The sequence below is a fragment of the Symphalangus syndactylus genome, chromosome 6 (assembly GCF_028878055.3).
Source record: "Symphalangus syndactylus isolate Jambi chromosome 6, NHGRI_mSymSyn1-v2.1_pri, whole genome shotgun sequence".
In the NCBI taxonomy this organism is placed as follows: domain Eukaryota; kingdom Metazoa; phylum Chordata; class Mammalia; order Primates; family Hylobatidae; genus Symphalangus; species Symphalangus syndactylus.
In genome coordinates, this window is record NC_072428.2 from 9,923,404 (window position 1) to 9,946,328 (window position 22,925).

At 43.0% G+C, this 22,925-nt stretch overlaps 1 protein-coding gene and 1 long non-coding RNA gene across 5 annotated transcripts in view; one reads left to right on the forward strand and one right to left on the reverse strand.

Moving 5' to 3' along the window:
* The window catches only part of LOC129484163 (uncharacterized), a 28,257-nt gene extending 28,044 nt beyond the window's left edge, over positions 1-213 (reverse strand). The window contains exon 1 of one of the 3 annotated variants that reach the window (XR_008658360.2): positions 38-213. This is a non-coding gene — a long non-coding RNA (uncharacterized lncRNA). The remainder of the gene's footprint in view (positions 1-37) is intronic. The other 2 variants (XR_010121268.1, XR_010121267.1) reach the window with 2 other exon arrangements.
* Positions 214-217: 4 nt separating this feature from the next.
* The window catches only part of CKAP5 (cytoskeleton associated protein 5), a 107,815-nt gene continuing 85,107 nt past the window's right edge, over positions 218-22,925 (forward strand). For both annotated transcript variants that reach the window (XM_055281683.2, XM_063640826.1), the window contains exon 1: positions 218-449. The gene's annotated coding sequence lies outside the window, so the exon portion shown is untranslated. The remainder of the gene's footprint in view (positions 450-22,925) is intronic.

Genomic DNA, 22,925 nt, shown 5'->3' on the forward strand with positions numbered 1-22,925 from the left:
AACATGCTGACGGGCAGGGATGCCCAGGTCTACACACATCTTTCGCCCTTCTTTCTGGAGTCGGCAGATTTGCCCCCAGCAGCGACCAGCGTCCCCGCCCGTGCAGGCGGCGTCTGTTCCAGAGGGAAACACGGCTGCGCGCGGCCCCTTTAAGGCTGCGGGCGGCGCGTGCCCACAGGCCTTTCAAATGGACCAATAAAAGCCCGATGGGCGGTCCTTCGAGGACCAATAAAGAACGAGGACACTGCGGGGTGTGCGGCGACCCAAGCGGTTTCAAACGGCTTAGAGCAGGCCGCTTGGTTCTGACCCGGTTGAGGCGAGTGGTCGGTGGGCCTGCCCCACCCGCGAGGCCCTCGAGTGCAGGCATCGCGCGCGCAGAGAAGCCCCTGAATCCCGGGCGGCTGGGGGGCCTCCAGACGCGCGCCTCCCTTGCCCCACGAACCCGGCAGGTCTGAGGCGGCGAAGCGGGGCGGAGGCTGGGGGACCTGCGGCGGGCAGGGCCGGGGGAGTGGGCGCTCGTGTGCGGCGGAGGCCGGGGTTGGGCTCCGGGTGGCCAGAGCGCGCCGCAGCGTGGCGCGGGTGGCAGCGTCCGCGGGGCGCGGGCGGCGCGGGGCCGCGCCTGGCGGCAGCGATTTACCGAGACTGGGGCGGGGGCCCCGAGAGCCGGCCCTGCTGGAGTGCCCCTCGCGTAATTGTCAAGTGAATGAATAAGTAAGCGCCTACGAGGGCTGTGGTGGTTGCGAAGGGCCTTGTCGCCCTGGAGCGAGGACAGCGGCACCGGGGCCTGGCCGCACACCTGTGTCCCTGCTGGCTTGCTGCGAGGTGAACGGTTCCGGTCATCCACCACCCCGCCCTTCACGTTTGGCTTTCTCTCTCTCAAGGTATCGGGAGCGTTCAGGTGTCCTTCCAGCCCTGGAAGTGTGGGGGAACCGATACAATAGCCAGCAGTGTGGGTTGGGCCTTGCTACTTTCAGGTCGGGGCTCGGCGAACTAGATTTTTACTTTTGAGCTCTCCCCCGCTGCTTGTAATCGTGGTCATTGTTGAGCAGGATTGAAATGCATTCCGTTCTGTTTCTTGGATAGAAGATGATGAAAGGGATGTTGCCAGAGTGGCTAGTGTGTGTTAGAAAATGTATTCGTGTTGATGAATCTTAACAATGAGTTTTTCATTCAGCATCAATAGAGGTTGAAGTGGTTTTTGCAGAACTTGCCCCAAATTTATGCGTGGCTCTAGTTTAATTCTCATGGGACCAAGGCATCAAATCTTGGCCCAGAAATGCTGCCTGTCTTGTGCATAATTATAGTAATTGAAAACTCATTTTTAGAAAGGTGAGCTGCTCCTCCCTCCATTTTCATCACCCTGAAAAGTCCTTCTTTTGACCTAAAGAGCCAATAAATTAAGAATCTTTTGAAGCTTTAAGAAATTGTAAAAGACTTTTGACTTCTCTTAAGTGACTGGACAAACTGTAATGCTTTTACTAAATTTAATGATATAGATAAAGGTGAAATCAATTTATTTTGCCACCATCAGTTAAATCTAGTTGGTAAATTCATGTAAAAATTTTTTTTAAATAAGATTTTAGGCTGGGCGCGGTGGCTCACGCCTGTAATCCCAACACTTTGGGAGGCCGAGGCGGGCGGATCACGAGGTCAGGAGTTTGAGACCAGTCGGGCCAACATGGTGAAACCCCGTCTTTGTCTCTACTAAAAATACAAAAAATGGCTGGGCGTGGTGGCGGGCACCTGTAATCCCAGCCACTCGAGAGGCTGAGGCAAGGTAATCATTCGAACCCGGGAGACAGAGGTTGCAGTGAACTGAGATCCCGCCATTGCACTCCAGCCTGGGTGACAGAGCGAAACTCTTGTCTCAAAAAAAAAAAAAAAAAAAATTAAAGGCTGTTCACTGAGGCAATGGCAAGCAAATGTATTCCATAACAATTAACATGCCTTTTACTTTTTTCTCCATTACTTTAAAGTCTTGATCAGTTTTGAATTATGAACAGTGGGTGTGGTAATTCCATCGCAAGTCTTCTACAACTGACAGTTCAGTTTTAGCAGCACCTGTTTTTTTGGTGGTTTGTTTGTTTGTTTGTTTACCTTTACAGTTTATTGTAAAGGATGCTACACAGCATACAGATGGAGAGAGGCGTAGGGCTAGTAGGTATGGGAGAAGGGTGTGGAGCTCTTATGCTCTCATATGAAGTGTGTTTGAGTATACCAACTTTCCTGTAAACTTTTATCTTAATTCCATCAACCCTCACTTTCTTGTCTTTTCTTTTTTTTTTTTTTTTTAAGGCAGAGTCTTGCTCTTTCGCCCAGGCTAGAGTGCAGTGGTGCGATCTCAGCTCACTGCAACCTCTGCCTCCTGGGTTCAAGCGATTCTGCCACCTCAGCCTCCCAAGTAGCTGGGACTACTTGTGTGCACCACAATGCCCAGCTAATTTTTTGTATTTTTAGTAGAGACAGGGTTTCACTATGTTGGCCAGGCTGGTCTCGAACTCCTGACCTCAAGTGATCCACCCGCCTCAGCTAGCCAAAGTGTTGGGATTACAGGTGTGAGCCACCACACCTGGTTAACCCTCACTTTTCTTTTCTTTTTTTTTTTTTTTGCAATCAGATCGCACTCTTTCGCCCTGGCTGGAGTGCAGTGCTGCGATTATGGCTCACTGCAGCCTCCACCTCCAGGGCTCAGGTGATCCTCCCATCTCAGCCTTCTGGTAGCTGGGACTACAGACGTGCATCACCATGCCTGGCAAATTTTTTGAGTTTTTGTAGCAATGGGGTTTTGCCTTGTTGCCCAGGCTGGTCTCGAACTCCTGGGCTCAAGGGATCCTTTTGTCTCAGCCTCCCAAAATGCTGGGATTACAGGCGTGAACCACTACGCCTGTCTTTCTGTTAATCTAGTTGTAGCCCTGTTCAGGGCTTCACCAATGGCTCTTGGTACTACTGTGCCTGGGGCTTCCATATGAAGGAGTCCCAGGAATTTCTCTTTGCCACTCCCTGACCATTTTACCTGCTTGTATACAGAAGGCTTGGGGTCCCCAGCAGGTGATTGAGCCAAGAGACTCTTGCCCATTTGCCAGTCTTTATCTTGACTCATCTACCTATTGCCTCCACAATTTCAGATCAGATTTCTCATTGTAATCTGCCTCCTGACTTACAATTTCTCCAAACTGGGGTAAATGTAGCAAACTTGTTTGGAACCCCTTAATGGTGGGAGACCACCAGGGTCTCCCTTTGGCTCCCAGGCTAGTCTTGAACTCCTGGGCTCAAGCGATCATCCTGTCTTGGCCTCCCAAAGTGCTGGGATTATAGGCATGAGCCACCACACCCTGCTACCTTATTTCTTAATAACCATTTAAAAATTTCCACCTTCCGGGATGAATCCATTTGCCCTCTGTCTCACCATTCTCTCAACCTAATGGTTTTATTAGCATCTGTAAGACCCACGAGAGGAAACTGAGACAGCACATTTGATAAGGCTTCTCGAACTGTCTTTTGATCTTGCAACAGTAAGGTTATCCACATTAAGGGGTCACCCTTAACCACAGCATTTACCATGACTGGGTAGTGGGCATATTCAGAGGGTAAATGTCCTAGTCATCATAAAGCCAGTTTCACATGGCTTGCATATGAAGCATATCAGTGGCTTTATCTGGATCGGGAGTGTTCCACTTAGCATTTATAGGTGAATCAGACTGTCCCCTTCAGGAAGCTTATGATACTAATGTACAAAGTGAAACAATTCCTTCACATTGTACCCCCTGGTTTCAATAGTTCTTTGGTTTTTGCAGACCACCTTCTTCGTTACCAGAGGTCTTAGAAGCACTTTCTGTTGTCCCGGCATACATTTTTCCCTTGAGGGACAGCTTTAAGGCTGGTGGCCTAAGCTCTCACACTCACTGAAATCTGAGCTTGGTCTAGCAGGAAGGTCCAACCCACTACTCTCTTTTAATTTCATTTTAGCTGTTACAGATAACAATAACCAAGGGATTTAACATTTCGCCTTTTTTTTTTTTTTTTTTTTTTGAGCCGAAGTCTTACTTTTTCTCCAGGGCTGGAGTGCAATGGCACGATCTCGGCTCACTGCAACCTCTGCCTCCCAGGCTCAATCGATTCTCCTGCCTCAGCCTCCTGAGTAGCTGGGATTACAGGCGTGAGCCACCGTGCCCGGCTAATTTTTTTGTATTTTTAGTAGAGATGGGGTTTCACTGTTAGCCAGATGGTCTCAATCTCCTGACCTCGTGATCTGCCTGCCTCGGCCTCCCAAAGTGCTGGGATTACAGGCGTGAGCCACCGTGCTGAGCCAACATAGCACTTTTTTAATACTAGTTTGCATTTCCTTGTGCATCCTGTGAACCAACTCCCAGGCAGTTGGATCCATCTCTGGATTCCATGGATAACTTTTACCTTTAGTAATTGATGACACCACAGCTTCGGCTCTTTGCCATAGGTGACCACTTGGCAACCTAAGAATCAAAGTTCTTCATCCCTATCCTTTTATCCTTTTTCTTCCCAAACCATATGTGTGAGCCAAGTCATTCTAGCAAATCCCAATTCTGATGCCAATTCTGAGAATATAGAATAAGAAACTTTAATTAGTTTATCTTATACTCTCACAATACAGAAAACTTCTGTGACCTCAGATGTGTGGGATTTTTTTCCCCACACACCAAGCAAGTAGTTCTTCAGCAGTGGACACTAGCTGTGTGTCCTCTAATTCAGTTCAATTCTGACACTTTTTTTTTTTTTGAGACAGAATTGCTCTGTCGCCCAGGCTGGAGTGCAGTGGCGCGACCTTGGCTGACTGCAACCTCTGTCTCCTAGGTTCAAGAGATTCTCCTTCCTCAGCCTCCTGAGTAGCTGGGATTACAAGAACCCGCCACAACACCCATCTAATTTTTTGTATTTTTAGTAGAGATGGGGTTTCTCCATTTTGGCCAGGCTGCTCTTGAACTCAAGTGATCTGCCCACCTCAGCCTCCCAAAGTGCAGGGATTACAGGCATGAGCCACCGCACCTGGCCAATTCTGACACTCTCTATCTGGAGGTGGTGTCAGATCCCATAGGTTGAAGATTTAGTCCCAGAAGACTGCCCCCAACTCAGATGCCAATCTTAAGCCCCAGGTTTTTTTTTACCTGTGCTTCTGTAGACTGACTATATAAATGGGCATTCCTAACACCGCCCCCCACTCCCCGCCTTGGGTTTGATTAATTTGCTAGACCTGTTCATAGAGCTCAGGAAAACACATTTTCCAGCCAGTTTATTATAAAGGATATTGCAGAGGATACAAAGAGCTATATAGGGTGAGGTATGGGGGAAGAGGCATGGAGCTTCCATGCCCTCTCTGGGCACACCATGCTCCAGGGACCACCATGTGTTCAGCTCTCAGCTGCTCCAGCAGCAAAGTTTTAATTGCAATAAATTTGAGTACCTTAATATTATGAACACTGTTTTAGGTTGTTGGTAAGCAATTAAAAATAATAAACATCTTTAACAGTGCCTTAGGATAAGTGTTAAAAATTTTGACAGGGAATGAATATGTTAAGGTAAAGCCAGGCTCTCTTATGCTCCTTTAATGGGGTCTTATTCATTCATTGAACAGATATTGAGATTGATGCTTAATGTCTGTTACACATTGTTCTAGATTCAGGGAATATACTGGTGAACCAGAAAAAGACAAAGGCCCTGACCTAAGGGAGTTTGACAGTTTTATCTCTCAAACAATTTACTGTAGCAAATTATAGTTTCTGTAATCCCTCTGGGCTCAGCTCTGGTCCTTGAGTAAAATACATGCCCAGATACTTTTACTAGCAGTAGCTAACATGTATTGAATGCCTACTGGGTCCCACATTTTATTTATTTAATTAATTAATTTTTTTGAGACGGGGTCTCGCTCTGTCACCCAGGCTGGAGTGTAGTGGTGTGATCATGGCTCACTGTAGTCTCAACCTCCTGGGCTCAATCTATCCTCCCACCTCACCCTCCCAAGTAGCTGGGCCTACAGGCACATGCTACTACACCCAGCTAATTTTTGTATTTTTTGTAGAGACGGGGTTTCGCCATGTTACCCAGGCTGGTCTCATACTCCTGGGCTTAAGCAATCTGCCCTCCTTACCCTCCCAAAGTGCTGGGATTACAAGCATGAGCCAACATGCCCCGCTACATTTTATCTTTTTTTTATCCTCACAGTGTTTTACAGATGAGGAAACTGAGTCTTTAAAAGGCTGTGCAACATGCTCAAAATCATAGAACTAAGTGATAGAATCTGAATTCAAACCCAAGTCAGTCTGTCTCTAGGGCCTTTGCTCTTAACCTATGGTTGTACTACGTGAAGTAGGGATCTGTAGGAGAATTCAGGAGCAATTTCTGGGCAGAATTCCCCCAGCCACTTTTAAAAAAGTACTTCTATTGGAGATGTGATGAAATACGAATGACAGGCATGATAGTTTTTAGAGGGAAGATGGCATTTACCATATGGGAGATGGACAACTGTGACAGTGGTGGCAGTGGGTAGCTAAAGGGACACATAAAAAATTGAGTTGTTAATCTAATTAGGATTCTTGGTAGTCAATGTTGGAGAGTTTTAAGGTTTTTAAATGATTTTCCTATTCTTGCCTCTGGAGTTTAGAATACATTACTTAGCGCATTTCTATCAGGCCAGTTACTCTACCTACTTGATGTGTATAACTCCAACACATTACGCTTATTCTTTTCGGTCTTTGCATTCTGTTCTGGAACTTCCCACTTCACTCTACCCCCAGCCTGTATTACTGGCATTCTCAGGCTTCAACTTAAATGTCATCTCCTTAAAGAGACACTTTTCTGAGCCCTCTTGGTCACTTTTACTTCACTTTTCCTTATTTACTTCATAGCATATATTGTTATGTAATTGTTTATTGTTTATCTATATATTGTTAGATTTTCTCATAAAAATGAAAGCAGAGCATAGATTTTTTTTTCCTTTGAGGTTACCTCAGTGGCTCAACAATGCCAGCAACAAACTAGGTGATCAAAAATATTTGTTGAACAAAATTGGCCAAAACTGGCATCATCTTCTGTGAACAACAAAGTGATAAAAACAGTATCTGACTAATCAGTTGGCTGTGTTTCTGTGTCTTTATTTATTTTTATATTCTAAAAATGTTGTGACAACGGTGGCTCAGCAATTTTTTTTTTTTTTTTTTTTTTGAGATGGGATCCCACTCTGTCTCCTAGGCTGGAGTGTGGTGGCCTGATCTCTGCTTACTGCAACCTTCGCCTCCCCGGCTCAAGGGATCCTCTCACCTCAGCCTCTAGTGCCTGGGACTACGGGCAAGTGCCACCACACCCGGCTAGTTTTTTTTTTTATTTTTTGAAGAGGCAAGGTATCACTATGTTGCCCAGGATGGTCTTGAACTCCTGGACTCAAGTGATCTGCCTGCCTCAGCCTCCCAAAGTGCAAAAGTGCTAGGATTACAGGCGTGAGCCACCGTGTCTGGCCATCATTTTTTTCTTTTTGTGGAGACACAGTCTCAGTATGTTGCCTGAGCTGGTCTTGAACTCCTGGCCTCAAACAATCCTCTTGTTCCAGCATCCCAAAGTGCTGGGATTACTGGTGTGAGCCACTGCACCAGGCTTGTTCCTGTGTCTTTGGGTTTAAGCAGTATCTCAACAGTCTCAATTAGTCTCAAAATTATTTTAGACTAGTTCAGAAAGTCTTCAACTAAGAAAGCTAGAAAAATTATAGATCTAATTAAAAAAAAATTTTAATCTGTTTTGAGAGGTACTAGTCAAATACATTGTAAGATGCCCTTCTGTTGGAATTTGTCGGATGTTTTTCTCATTAGACTGGAGTTACGGGTTTTGGGCAGGAAGACCACAGAGGTAAAGTGCCATTTTCATCACATCATATCAAGGGTACATGCTATCAACATGATTTATGACTTAATATTGACCTTGACTGTTCATATTGACCTGAAATAGTGTTTGTGAGGTTTCTACAGTGAATTTACTTTTTTCCCCTCCTTTTCTGTACTGTATTCTTTGAAGGGAAGTCACTATTTGCAACCCACACTTAAGGAATAGGGAGTTCCTTGATGTTAGGGTGGAGTACCTACCTAATTTATTTGAAATTCTTGTCTCTCCTTTCCCATTTATTAGTTTAGTCAAGTATTTACTGATAATAGTATGGACTCAAGTATATTTATTTTATATTTTAGGTTACATTCCAATATTACTTTATTTTGTTGTTCAGGTTGTTCCAGCTTTGTCCTTTGGGAGCTTCCCGTATTCCTTTAACATACGTGTGTGTGTGTGTGTATGTGTGTGTGTGTGTGTGTGTGTGTGTGTGTGTATTTGTATTGGTCTTTGAGTACTTCCTTACTATCTGGAAATGTTCCAGGCTCATCTTGTATATTTCTTGTCCCAGTGCTAGAATCAGCCATTTCTCCAAGGCGCCCTGGTTCCTTTATTGGAGAATGCTATTAGAAACAAGACCTGGGTACTGAGTGTTCTCTTTGCTGCTGGGGTGTCATTTCTTTTAGGTCCTTTCAACTGTTAGAGCAAAGAAATGTATGAATGTATGCTAACCCCATGTATATAGATATATCTATAAATATTTCTCTATGTAGCCATCTGTGTCTATATTAAGTTAAACATGAGTTCCATAGATCACTTTCAGTAAGTAGTATGGGCGGGGGGAAAAACATGAGTTCCTACTGGTGTCTCCAATTCTGATCCATTATCACATAGATCATTCTAGCCTCCTCCCCTTGCTGATCTTTGAATTTCCATTCACAATAGTGAAAAACCTAATTTCCACCATCCATTTATTTAATTGTCCAGTTCCACTATATATGGATATACATACGTGGATAGCAGTATCAGAATTGCTAACCCATACTCCATGGAAAAAAACTTTATCAACTGGAGTACATACTTCTGTGCAGTTCCTTTTGCCCTTAATCTTTCAGACTCTACTTATTACCAAAGCTACTTAGGTCAGAACCTTTTTCCCACCCCCTTTGGTGAAGTTGTTTCACACATCTGTAATATAGATTCCCTTGTCATAGTCTTCATTCTTTTCTGTGATCTCCCAGTCTCCTAAATGACTTTTTAAATTTTGCATACATTAAAGTTCACTCTTTCTGTCATAAAAATCTCGAACTCCTGCCTTGGCCTCCCAAAAGTGCTGGGATTGACACTACAACCCACTGTGCCCAGCTGACATAAATTTTTAATTCAGTTGGATAAATACCTAGAAGCAGATTGCTGGATCATATGGTAAGACTAGTAATAGTTTTGTAAGAAACTGCCAAACTCTATTCCAGAGTGGCTGTACCATTTTACATTCCTATTAGCAATGAATGAGAGTTCCTCTCGCTCCACGTTCTTAACAGCACTTAGTTGTATCGGGTTTTTGGATTTTAGCCCTTCTGGTAGGTATGTAGTGGTCCCACTTTATTATTATTATTTTAAAGAGATGGGGTCTCACTATGTTGACCAGGCTGGTCTCAAACTCCTGGCCTCAAGCAGTCCTCCCATCTCAGCCTCCTGAAATGCTAGGATTATAGGCGTGAGCCACTGTGCCCGATCTAGTGTTCTCACTTTTTAAAATTATTGGTTTTCATGACATTACCTTTTTTGAAAATAAATGTTTTTTAAGAGGAAACTTTTTAAAAATTAACTTTATTTTGGAATAATTTTAGATTATTCCAACAGAAAAGTTGCAAAGATGATGTGTAGAATTCCTGAATACCTCTCACCCAGTGTACCCTGTTACTAACATCGTTTAAACAAACTCCAGATTCTGTTTGTGTTTCAACAGTTTTTCTATTCATGTCCCCATTCTGTTTCAGGATCCAATTTAGGGTAACATATTGCACTTCATGGTCATCTCTATTAGCCTTCTCTGGTCTTTGGCAATTTCTCAGTCTTTCCTTGTTTTCATGACCTTGACCATTTTGAGGAGTACAAGTCAGTTGTTTTGTAGACTGCCCTTCCCTTTGTCTTTGTCTGATATTTTTCTCATGATTAGTCAAGAATTACGTGTTTTTGGAAAGAATACCATAGAATACCATATCATATCAGGGGTTTTGTGATATCCATGTGACATCATTAGTGATATTAACTTTGATCACTTGGTTAAGTTAGTGTTTGCTAGGTTAAGTATTAAAGTTAGTATTTTTCCCTTTCTATAGCTATTCTGAAAATGAATAGCCAGGTCTAGCCCACCCCCAAAGTGGGTGAAGGGATTAAATTCCACTTCCTGGAGTTAGGGGTATCTACATATATTTGGAAATTTATAAGGAAGATTTGTCTCTTTTCACCCATTTATTTCTTTATTCCACTGTTTATATCTTATGGACTAGTGTGTATGTGTGAGTGTGTATTGGCTGATGTATATTTATTCTGTACTTTGAGATTTTATCATCTATTTTTTTCCCTCAAATAATCCCAGCTTTGACTGTTGGGAGCTCTTTTTGGTCGGCTCCTGTGTCCCTTTGACATGTCCCTATCTTTTTAATTTTTTTTTCTTTTTGAACACTTTTTTATTTTCTGGTACTTTATTATGCTCCAGGCTCATCTTTTATTTGCTCTAACCCTAGAATTAGACATTTCTCCAAAGATTTCTGGTTCCTTTTACTTGGTATTTAGAAACCAAGATCTGGGTGCTCTGCCATCTGCTCCTTGCTGGTGGGGTGTCAGTGTTTCTAGGCCTTCTCAGCCAAAACAGCCAGGTAATATATATATGTATTTTAAAGGATAATGGTGGATGATTATTTATTTATACTTTATTTTTATTTTTTTTAGTTGATATTTTATTGACTTCTCTCAAACAGATTCTGTTCACTCTTCTATGCACAATTACAGCCTGGTTGGTTCTTTAAATCAGTTGCTAAATTAGAAAGAAGGCACTGCTACAAGATAACTAGAAGTGTTAGCTTGATCACAAAGGTTGAGAAATGAAAGCTGTAGAATATAAAGCCAGCCTGAGCAACATAGAGAGACCTCATCTCTAGGAAAAAAAAAAAAATTAGCTGGGAGTGGTGGTGCATGCCTGTGGCCCAGCTACTTGGGAGGCAGAGGTGGGAGGATTGCTTGGGCCTGGGAGGTGGAGGCAGCAATGAGCCATGTTTGTGCCACTGTATTCCAGCCTGGACGATAGAGTGAGATCCTGTCTAAAAAAGAAAAGAAAAATCTCTATCCAGTACATAAAAATATTTTTATGCTTTAGAGGGCTGCCTACAAATTTTGAGCAATGTTTAATATGGGAGATTCCTCCAAACCTATGGATAGTCCCCTCGAATATCACCAAATAGCATATAATTTTTTAATAGCGAATCTGCTTTCTATAGGATAAAAAGGAATAGATTGCTTGTACACCCAGAGAAGCAGTTTGTTTTAGACCAGAGAGGGCTTGCCTTACTTGGTCCTAAGGGCTGTAACCCAACTTAGGCTTCTCTTTTTTTTTTTTTTTTTTTTTTTTTTTGAGATGGAGTTTTGCTCTTGTTGCCCAGGCTGGAGTGCGGTGGCGCATTCTCAGCTCACTGCAACCTCTGCCTCCCTGGTTCAAGCATTTCTCCTGCCTCAGTCTCCTCAGTAGCTGGGACTGCAGGCATGTACCGCCATGCCTGGCTAATTTTTGTATTTTTAGTAGAGATAGGGTTTCGCTATGTTGGTCAGGCTGGTTTCGAACTCCTGATCTCAAGTGATTTGCCCGCCTCGGCCTCCCAAAGTGCTGGGATTACAAGTGTAAGCCACCGCACCAGGCCAACTTAGCCCGCTCTTGCATCAAAGGACTGAAATACAGGTTTGTTTAAGTCTGAAGTCAACCTAAAATCTCTCAATGACACTGGGATGATGCTTATAATGATACAGTAAAAGGCCAAGCCGGGTGGATCACCTGAGGTCAGGCTTTCGAGACCAGCCTGGCCAACATGGTGAAACACCATCTCTACTAATAATATCAAAATTAGCTGGACGTGGTGGCACATGCCTGTAATCCCAGCTACTCAGGAGGCTGAGGCAGGAGAATCACTTGAACCCAGGAGGCAGAGGTTGGAGTGAGCCAAGATTGTGCCATTGCACTCCAGCCTGGGCAACAAGAGCAAAACTGCACTTCAAAAAAAAAAAAAAATAATAATAATAATAATATAGTAACGATAGCTGTGGTTTACTGAGTGCTTGGTATTTGCCATGAAATCTGTTAATACTACTGCTTACTTGGCTGGGCGCAGTGGCTCACACCTGTAATCCCAGCACTTTGGGAGGCCGAGGCGGGCAGATCACAAGGTCAGGAGATCAAGACCATCCTGGCTAACACGGTGAAACCCCATCTTTACTAAAAATACAAAAATTAGCCAGGCATGGTGGTGGGCGCCTGTAGTCCCAGCTACTCGGGAGGCTGAGGCAGGAGAATGGCGTGAACCCGGGACGCAGAGCTTGCAGTGAGCTGAGATCCGCCAGTGCACTCCAGCCTGGGCCACAGAGTAAGACTCCATCTCAAAAAAAAAAAAAAATTAATAATAATAATAATAATAATGATAGCTATGGTTTACTGAGTGCTTGGTATTTGCCATAAAATCTGTTAATACTACTACTTACTTGCATAAAATCATTGGATTTGTTTAATTTGACCCTTTCCAATCAGCCTTTCTCTTGTTTGGCCACATGGGTCATATTTTTGTTCTTTACTCTTGCCTACATGTTTTAGAGATCCACACACATGCCTGAAACATTCTCTGTTGTCCCTACTTTTTGCCTTTGCTTGGCCAATCCCTATTAATTTCATTTAGTTTTCAGCCTGAGTATCACTTTCACAGGGAGACCTTCCCTGAACCCCCCTACCCCAGACTAGATTAGATTCCTCCGTCACACTCTCTTATTGTACTTTGCCTCAGGGCTATTGTGGTGCACAGCCTGTACGCAGCATCTAGATGAGCATCTAACACCGAATAGCCTCACACTATCTGACAAGCACAATTGTCAGGACAGGAGAATAATGTGAATATTTGTGGGAAATTTTTTTTTTTTTTTTTTGAGATAAGCTCTTGCTATGTCACCCAGGCTGCAGTGCAGTGGCTCAATCATGGCTTACTATAGTTTCAACATCCTGGGTTCAAGCAGTCCTCCCACCTCAGCCTCTTGGGTAACTGAGACTACAGGCGCATACCACTACACCTGGCTATAGAGGGAATTCTTAACATGTAAAAGGCAAAATCTCATTTAATCTTTACAACAATGATTAGATGAGTCATGTTAGGCAAGTTACTCTGTTTGCCTCAATTGCCTCATTATTAAATAGGGATAATAATATCAACTTCAAAGTTTTAAGGATTAAATGAGTAAATACATGTGAAGTGCTTAGGATAGTGCCTGGCACATAATATATGTTTGAGAAGTGTGTGTTAAATAGGGAGCAACATGAAGATGGTATTGTTATGATGATTGATAAAACTGAGGATCAGCTGGTTTGTGGCAGAACAAGGTTTACAACTCAATCTGTCTACCTCCAGAGCTCAACGTGACTCCAGGTTTGCACTAAATTTAATCTAGAGTAGAGCTTTCTACAGTAAGATTTCCTTCAAGCAACTGTTTTACTGCCATGGCTTTGCCAAAGTGAAAGATTCTAAAAATGAAATTACCCTCTTTTAGTGGATCTTATAATAAAAAAGTAACTAGGAAAACAGTGGCAAAAATCTTAGAAAATTTCAAAATAATATTACTGATTTTTTTCACTTTGAAAAGGGTTTACTTCAGAATTTTATTAAATATATCTTGTTTTCTCAACACATTTGAAATACACATTCTACAAAATTTTCTTTATAAGACCAGGCGCAGTGGCTTATGCCTGTAATCCCAGCACTTTGGGAGGCTGAGGCAGGCAGTTCACTTGAGTCTAGGAATTCAAAACCAGCCTGGGCAAGTGGTGAGACCCCATCTCTACAAAAAGTAAAAAAGTTAGTTGGGCATGGTGGCAAACACTTGTGGTCCCAGCCACATGAGATGCTGAGGCAGAAGTTTTGCCGGAGCCCAGGAAGTTGAGGCTGCAGTGAGCCATGTTCCTGCTACTGCACGCCAGCCTCAGTAACAAAGCAAGACCCTGTCTCAAAAAAAAAAAAAAAAAAAGGATACATTTATTGTATATTTAAGACTTCTGGCGGGGTGTGGTGGCTCACCAGTGTAATACCAACTCTTTGGGAGGCTGAGGCAGGAGGACTGCTTGAGCCTGGGAGTTCGAGACCAGCCTGGGCCACATAGTGAGACCCTGTCTCTACAAAAAAATTTAAAAATTAGACAGATGTGGGCCGGGCGCAGTGGCTCACGCCTGTAATCCCAAAACTTTGGGAGGCCAAGGCAGGCGGATCCACGAGGTCAGGAGATCGAGACCATCCTGGCTAACACGTGAAACCCCGTCTCTACTAAAAATACAAAAAATTAGCCGGGCATGGTGGTGGGCACCTGTAGTCCCAGCTACTCAGGAGGCTGAGGCAGGAGAATGGCGTGAACCCGGGAGGCGTGATCTGAGATCGCGCCACTGCACTCCAGCCTGGGTGACAGAGCAAGACTCCGTCTCCAAAAAAAAAAAAAAGAAAAAAATTAGACAGATGTGGTGCATGCCTCAGTAGTCCTAGCTACTCAGGAGGCTGAGGCATGAGGCTCACTTGAGGCTGGGAGGTTGAGACTAGAGTGAGCGGTGATTGCACCACCATACTCCAGCCTGGGCAATAGAGCAATACCCTGTCTCAAAAAACAAAAAACAAAAAGACTTCTGTGACTTGATGAAATAGTGCCATTTTAGAAATTTTACACTAGAGCACAAAGCACTATGCTCAATGCTGGGATAATGAATAAGACTCAGTTCCTTCTTTCAAAGGAGATATCATGTACACAAAAAATGTTAAGAGTGGAGAGTGAAGTGTAGCCTATGGGATGAGTATAGGCAGATGATCCAACTTCAAGCCTCTAAGTGGGAATTTTAAAGTTTTAAAGCTTTTAAAAGCATTATTTATCATCTAAGTGAGAGTTAAATAAAGAAAAAGTAAATGAAAAAATTTAATAATATAAAAAATACAAAAATATTATTATAAAAGATGCTGAAGCTCATTATTAAAAATCAGAAGGCATGGATGGGTATTAAAGTTAAAAATAAAAGTTTTTTCAAAAAAATTTCTTTGCTTAAGCCTTAGACACACTTTTAGAAGTAGCCATGGTTAACAATTTTTTTCTTTTTTGAGACTGATTCTCGCTTTGTTGCCCAGCCTGGAGTGCAGTGATGCAGTCTCGGCTCACTGCAAGCTCCGCCTCTCGGGTTCACACCATTCTCCTGCCTCAGCCTCCCGAGTAGCTGGGACTACAGGCACCCGCCACCACGCCCGGCTAATTTTTTTGTATTTTTAGTAGACACGGAGTTTCACCGTGTTAGCCACTGCCCCGGCCCATGGTTAATAATTTTCTACAGATCTTTCCAGAAAATGTTTATGTGCATTCAAACATGTACAGTGTTGTCCTAGTTTTCTATGGCTGCTGTAACAAATGACCACAAACTTGGTGGCTTAAAAAAACAGGATTTATTCTCTCACAGTATGGAGGCCAGAAATCCAAAATGAGTCTTATGGACCTACATCAAGGTGTCAGTCAGCAGGGCCACACTCCCTCCAGAGGCCCTAGGAAAGAATCTGTTCCTTGCCTCTTCCAGCTTCTGGTGGCTGCTGGCACTCCTAGGCCATCTTACTCTATTCTAATCTTTTTTTTTTTTTTTTTTTTTGAGATGGAGTCTTGCTCTGTCACCCAGGCTGGAATGCGGTGGCGCGATCTCAGCTCACTGCAAGCTCCGCCTCCCAGGTTCATGCCATTCTCTTGCCTCAGCCTTCCAAGTAGCTGGGACTACAAGCGCCCGCCACCACGCCCGGCTAATTTTTTTGTATTTTTAGTAGAGACGGGGTTTCGCCGTGTTAGCCAGGATGGTTTCGATCTCCTGACCTCATGATCTGCCCGCCTTGGCTTCCCAAAGTTCTGGGATTACAGGCGTGAGCCACCGTGGCCGGCCTACTCTATTCTAATCTTTCTCTGATCCCTCTTCATATCACTTTCTCCATTGGGTCAAATCTCCCTCTGTCGGCCGGGCGCGGTGGCTCACGCTTGTAATCCCAGCACTTTGGGAGGCCGAGGCGGGCGGATCACGAGGTCAGGAGATCGAGACCACGGTGAAACCCCGTCTCTACTAAAAAATACAAAAAATTAGCCGGGCGTGGTGGCGGGCGCCTGTAGTCCCAGCTACTCGGAGGCTGAGGCAGGAGAATGGCGTGAACCCGGGAGGCGGAGCTTGCAGTGAGCCGAGATTGCGCCACTGCACTCCAGCCCGGGCGACAGAGCAAGACTCTGTCTCAAAAAAAAAAAAAAAAATCTCCCTCTGTCTTGCCCATAATGATATATGTGATTGCCTTTAGGACCCACCCAGATAATCCAGGGTAATCCGCCCATCTCAAGATCCTTAATTTAATCACATCTGCAAAGACCCTTTTTCCAAATAAAGTAACATTTACAAGTCCTAGGGATTGCAACCTGATCTCTTTGGGGGTCATTATCAGCCTACACAAATGCATATGTAAACGTATATGTGAGATACACACACACACACACACACACACACACAAAGAATTAGACTTCATATACTGTCTTGCAGATTTCTTCTTAAAACTTAATGGATTTCTTCCACATTGTCACATTTGACCCTTGAGCAATGCCAATGTTAGGGATCCCCCTGTGCAGTGGGAACTTCACATATAACTTTAGACTCCCCCAAAACTTTACTAATAGCCTACTGTTGACCAGAAGCCTTATTGATAACATAAACAATTAACACATATTTTGTATGTTATATGTATTATATATTGTATTCTTAAGTAAAGTAAGCTAGAGAAAAGAAAATGTTAAGAAAATCAGAAGGAGGAAAAATATTTTTTCTCGCTCCATCATTCAGGGTGGAGTGCTGTGGTCCCGGACCTCTTGGCTCACTCTTTCTGGGCTCAGGCAGTCCTTCTACCTTAGCCTTCCGAGTAGCTGGAACTAACAGGCATGTGCCACCATGCCCAGATAATTTTTTATATTTATTTTTAGAGACAGGGTCTCACTTTATTACTCAGTAAATAGAAAATATATTTATTATTCATTAAATGGAAGTGGATCATCATAAAGGTCTTCATCCTTGTCATCATCCTCATGTTGAACAGGCAGTGGAAGAGGAGGGGTTGGTCTTGCTGTCTTAAGAGTGACAGGGGCAGAAGAAAATTCACATGCAAGTCAACCCGTGCAGTTCAAATCCATGTTGTTCAAGGGTCAACTGTATTTATATATTTACTTCTGTCTTCCATATCATCTTTTGTTTTCTTTAAATATTTGCAAAGCAACTTTTGTATAGACGAATGTCTTATTTTTTGTGTATGGTAAAAAACAATAGTATAAAATTTACCATCTTAACCATTTTTAAGTGTACAGTTCGATAGTGTTAAATATATTAACATTGTTATGAAACAGATCTCCAGAACTTTCTCATCTTGCTAATCTGAAACTCTGTATCTAAATATTTCTCTTATCCCCCTCCCGAGCCACGCCCCCACCCCATCTTTGGTTACTACCATTCTACTTTCTGGTTCTATGAATTTATGAATTTGACCGCATACCTCATAAAAGTGGGATCATACAGTATTTGGCTTTTTTTGTGACTGTTAGTAGATTTTTTTCTCTAATTTTTAAAATGTTTGATTTGCTCATAAGCACAGCACAGGGTATTATCCATTTGTGTGTGCATACACACATACACTCATTGTACTATGTTTATTGCAGTTAACTGAAATCCTATGTCACTGGAATGCTATGTAACAGAAAATGTTGGTCATACCTCTTGTGATAAATATTTGTTGGGTACTTATTTTGTATCACACATTGGGAGAAGAAGATAATTAAGATACATTCTAGCCCTTGCCCTTGAGGCACTCACAATCTGATGAGAAAGGCTGATCTGCAAACCATTACTCTCAGAACAGTGTTAAGCTTGATGGGAATATAATGAACGAAGGTCTTAATTACCTAATTCAGAGGTATTCTTTACAGTTAAATGCATTGTAGAATGAGATTGTCTTGGCAGTTCAAAAATCAGACTATTTTAATCTGAATCCGTTTTTTACTTGGCAACTTTATTTATTTATCTACCCCACCCCCACCCAAGTAAGGAAACAATACTTGGCAACTTTAGCTTAGGATTCTCTAAAACCTTCAGAATAAGAGTAACCTGAGTCTGCTCCCTGGTGGAGCAATCTTCATAACTGTTCTTTGGATTCTTAAATTTCTGCTTTACTCCTGTTGTGGATAGGAGAAATTGGGTTACTTACAAATGGTCTTTAAGCTTACTACATTGATTCCTGTACTGATCTGATGATGGCCTAAGGCTTTAAGGAGATGTGTTGATTCATCTAAATTAGGTGGAGTAATACGGACTTAAAAAGCACGTATCTTTCCTGTTGGTATGATGCGAGACACAAAATGCAGTCAAACCTTGTAAACTAGGATTCAGGACAAACTCCTCCTACAAAAAGAAAATTAAAACTAGTTGCTAACCTTTGGAGATCTCAGAGACTAGGACTTAACTCCTTGAAATATTAATGCCGTTTCTACTACAATTTTCTTAAGAAGTCTTCGTACTAAATCAGATGACTGCACATTACAATTACATGGACTTTTAGGTCAATTTTTGAAAGATCACATTTTACACACAAGGCAGGGAAGGTTATTTTTCTTTTTTTCTTTGATAGAGGTAGGGTTTTGGTCGGTTGTTCAGGGTGGAGTGCTGTGGTGCAATCTGGCTCACTGCAGCCTAGTCCCGGGCTCGGGATCCTCCCACCTCAGCCTCCGGAGTAGCTGGGACTACAGTCTTGTACCACCATGCCCAGCTAATTTTTTATTTTTTGTAGAGATGGGGTCTCACTTTGTTGCCCAGGCTGGTATTTTTCTATTTCGCCTTCTCTTACCTTCCTGCCCATCTTGTATCATTGTCCAGGATTCCTCCGGTTTTGTAAAGAACGAATTCCGTGAAAAGGTGAGGTGGAGCATTGTAGGATCTTTTCCAGGCCTTTGAGTTGCCATTTGAAGAACTGCTCGAGTCCAAAGGAGGTTAATGAAGTAAGCAGCTTACATATAATGAGGGGCTGTGTATCCACCTTGATGCTTTGGCTGTTACCTGCAGTTATTTTTTTCACCCTTGGAGGAGGAATTAGGATTGTGATAGTGGAAACTGGTCATCTCCTTTGTTTCTGGAATATTACGTGTAATGCTACCAAAAAAAGGGGTCCACCCAACTGCAGGAGTCTTCCTAGTTGGTCCATCATTTGCTTCTTGCCTGGGAAAGCCTATGACCTGGAAGCAGCGCCTGAGGCTTGCGAACCTCTGGGTGAAGATACACTGCGGCCCCTTTAAGCTTTCAGTGTGTGCGGAGAGGGGAACTGAGGGTGGGGCGGGTACTCTGACAGTGGCGCTCCCGGCCCCGCCCTCGGAGGAGGCGTTTCCCAGCGGGCCGCAGCACCAATGCTGCTGCCGCCGCCGCCGCCTGCCGGGTATCCTTGCTGATCCTGCTCGGACCTTAGGTTCCCTGACCTCTCCCTGCCCGGGGAGCGTAAGTGTCAAACCACGGGCAAGGGGCAAGCATCCCGCGACCGTGCTGCAAGTCCTGGTGGACAGTACTGGGGACTTTCCTGGCCTATCAGAGGCTAAGGCGGCGAAAGAGCGTAAACAATGCCGGCTGCAGTGAGCTAAAGCCAGGGTATCTGCTCTACTTCTGGGTGGTGACAGCAGCCATAGGGTGCTTGTTTGGGTATGCAGTGGGTGAGCAGTGCCCATGACCTGGCTTTGCTCCCGCCTGGTTCTTACTTGGGGTGAGGAGAGGGTTGCTTTTACCAGAGTATAACCCATTTGAGCTGAATGGGTGGAGCTGAATCTCTCTGTCTGGGCCTTGGATCCTTACCCTGGTATTTGAAGACCTTGGTAGCTTTGGGATGAGTAAGCATTAGGTTTTCAGCTACCTTGGTACAGTCGAGCAGTAACTCCAAGTTGTCCTAATTCACAGCTAGGTTTAGCTTTCTGTCTCTCCAGAGGCCTGTGTTGATGGTATCCCATACCCCTTTTGGATATATTGACAGTGATCATCTCTTAAGTCCAGTTAACCTTCTCTCCTCCCGATAAGAAGAGCACAATGTGAAAGAGACAGCTCTTTACCCCTCTCCGTCTCTGAAGGAATTTGTGGGACGCCGCTGTCCCAATATCAGGAAAGCAAACACACCAAAGTTTGAGATAATCTGCTAGAAAACAGTTCAGATTTCTGGCCGCCTGGTAATGCAGAATACTCCAGCAAGAGGATAACACTTGTCCTTGTTAATGGCAAATACCTGGAGACAGTGAGGTTTTTTTTTAATTTGAGGGAAAGTCTTGTCATTTTTGTCACCTGCTACTCAGAGATGGGATTTTGTCAGATTTTGGTTAAGTAATAAAAATCTTAAGTTTTCTATGACAGTTACATAGTTGTTGTGTTTCTTTAATCCAGTTATCCTTCCTAGACATGGTTTGAGTAGATTTCTGGGCATGTGTATGCATTGCTTTTTTAAAAAAAAAATTCTTTTTTTTTAATGAGCCTATCGTCACACACAGTGGTCATTCAAATGGGTTGCTTTTTGATGGAGCAGAAGTTTTTCTCAAACTTCTGTTAGAATCATTCTGTGCTTCTGCAATAGCATCTCCTTAGCGAGAGGTGAGAGTCCAGGAATGGTAATCAAATTCAAATCTCTTGTATTATGATAGTGAAGAGCTTTTGTAGGTCAAGAGCTTGGGAATTTGCCATAAAATAGTCGTACTGCCAGTGGTTTTTCTCTAAGTAGAAGAGAAAATAATCTGTACAGTAGCTCTACAATTACTCTTATAGACTATCAAAATACAGGAATTTAAACTAAAAAGACACCATCCTTGGGCCCATGGGTTGTAGGGAAGAGAGATAGACTGAGAAGTAGGAGACATAGGTTCTAGGCCCAGCTCTAGTGTTACTCATGACTTAATCTCTCTGTCCCTTTTAACTGGTTGGTTAATGAGAAAATGCACAGATTTTGGGGTCTCTTTTATGATGGGATATAGTGCATATTTAATAGGAAATTTGTTATTTGAACACTAAACTGAAAAGTCAGACAATTTGGAATTTATTCTAAGTTCTGCCTTCATGTATAACCTTGAAAACATTTCTTAATCTCTAGTCTAAAAATAAACAATTACACCTAAACCTTTTCAGCAATAGCATGGACTATATGGTATTTGAGCTCTTAGGAAGACATTTTTAGATCAGTGGTATATGATTATAATATTTTTGTAAAACATATTTTAGCTGGCCTCCTTGTCTTTGCCTCTGTTTTAGACTGGGATAAAATCTGAGAGCTCTGAATAATTGAAATTTCTGAATATGTGTCTTTACTAGGGACTAGATCAGATAAACCACAGCAAGCATTATGTATAGTTCAAATTAATCTTATTAATGCTTCTCTTTGTTGGCAATTTTATTTGCTCTTTAGGCATCAAACTCTACTGTGTAGTAAAAGCTTGGTTTCTTATATCTGTTTATAAAATCCAGATCAGTCTGCTCATCCTTGTATGATACTTTTAACTTTTTGAGAAACTTCCAAATGGTTTTACACAGCAGCTAGACGATTTTGCATTCACAGCAGCTGGACCATTTGGCATTCAACTTAAAAAATACACAGATACAATAATTTTTGGGCCGGGGGCGGTGGCTCACGCCTGTAATCCCAGCACTTTGGGAGGCCGAGGCAGGCGGATCACAAGGTCAGGAGATCGAGACCATCCTGGCTAACGCGGTGAAACCCCGTCTCTACTAAAAAATACAAAAAATTAGCCGGGCGTGCTGGCGGGGGCCTGTAGTCCCAGCTACTCGGGAGGCTGAGGCAGGAGAATGGCAGGAACCCGGGAGGCGGAGCTTGCAGTGAGCCAAGATCACACCACTGCACTCCAGCCTGGGCGACAGAGCGAGACTCCGTCTCAAAAAAAAAAAACAAAAAAAACAAAAAAAAAAAAACGGAGAGGCTGAGGCAGGAGAATGGCGTGAACCTGGGAGGCGGAGCTTGCAGTGAGCCGAGATTGCACCACTGCACTCCAGCCTGGGCGACAGAGCGAGACTCCGTCTCAAAAAAAACAAACAAACAAACAAAAAAACAAATAATTTTATTGTATTTTACAGACATACTAGTATTCAGTTGGTGGGGGTGGTAGGGGGAAGACTGGTCCTGAGTTCGAAAAGCACAGTTTGATGAACATGTGAACTGTTTCCAGCTTTTGACTATTATGAACAACATTGCTGTGACTATCCCTATATAGGTCTTCTGGTGTGATTTGCATCAGTTTCTAGGCTATACACCTAGGAATGGAGTTGCTGGGTGGTAGGGCATGTGTATCTGATAATGCCATACTGTTTTCCAGACTGTTGAACTATTCTGTCTCCCATCATTGCTGTATTTGAGTTCTGGCAGATTCTCTTGACTCCTTTAAATTACACTGCTGCTGTTTCATGGCAATCCTAGGGATTTAGAAGAAAAATCTTAATGAAAGTTCCACATATCCTAATAAACTTTTACAATTCCATCTTTCTCTGCGACATTTTCTTCTTTGCCTTGGGAGGGAACAAAATGTAAAGGAAGAAGCATAGACTTTGAATAGTTTAATTTCATTGCTTACCAGTTTTGTTGTTTTGGCAGTTTACTTAATCTTTGTGAAGCTAGTGTGTAAAATGAGAATATCTTTCCTTCATGTAGTTGATGTCAGTACGAAGTGAATTAGCATGTTTAAAAAGTACTTTGCACAGTGCCTGATTCAGAATAGATATTAACAGAGTATACATT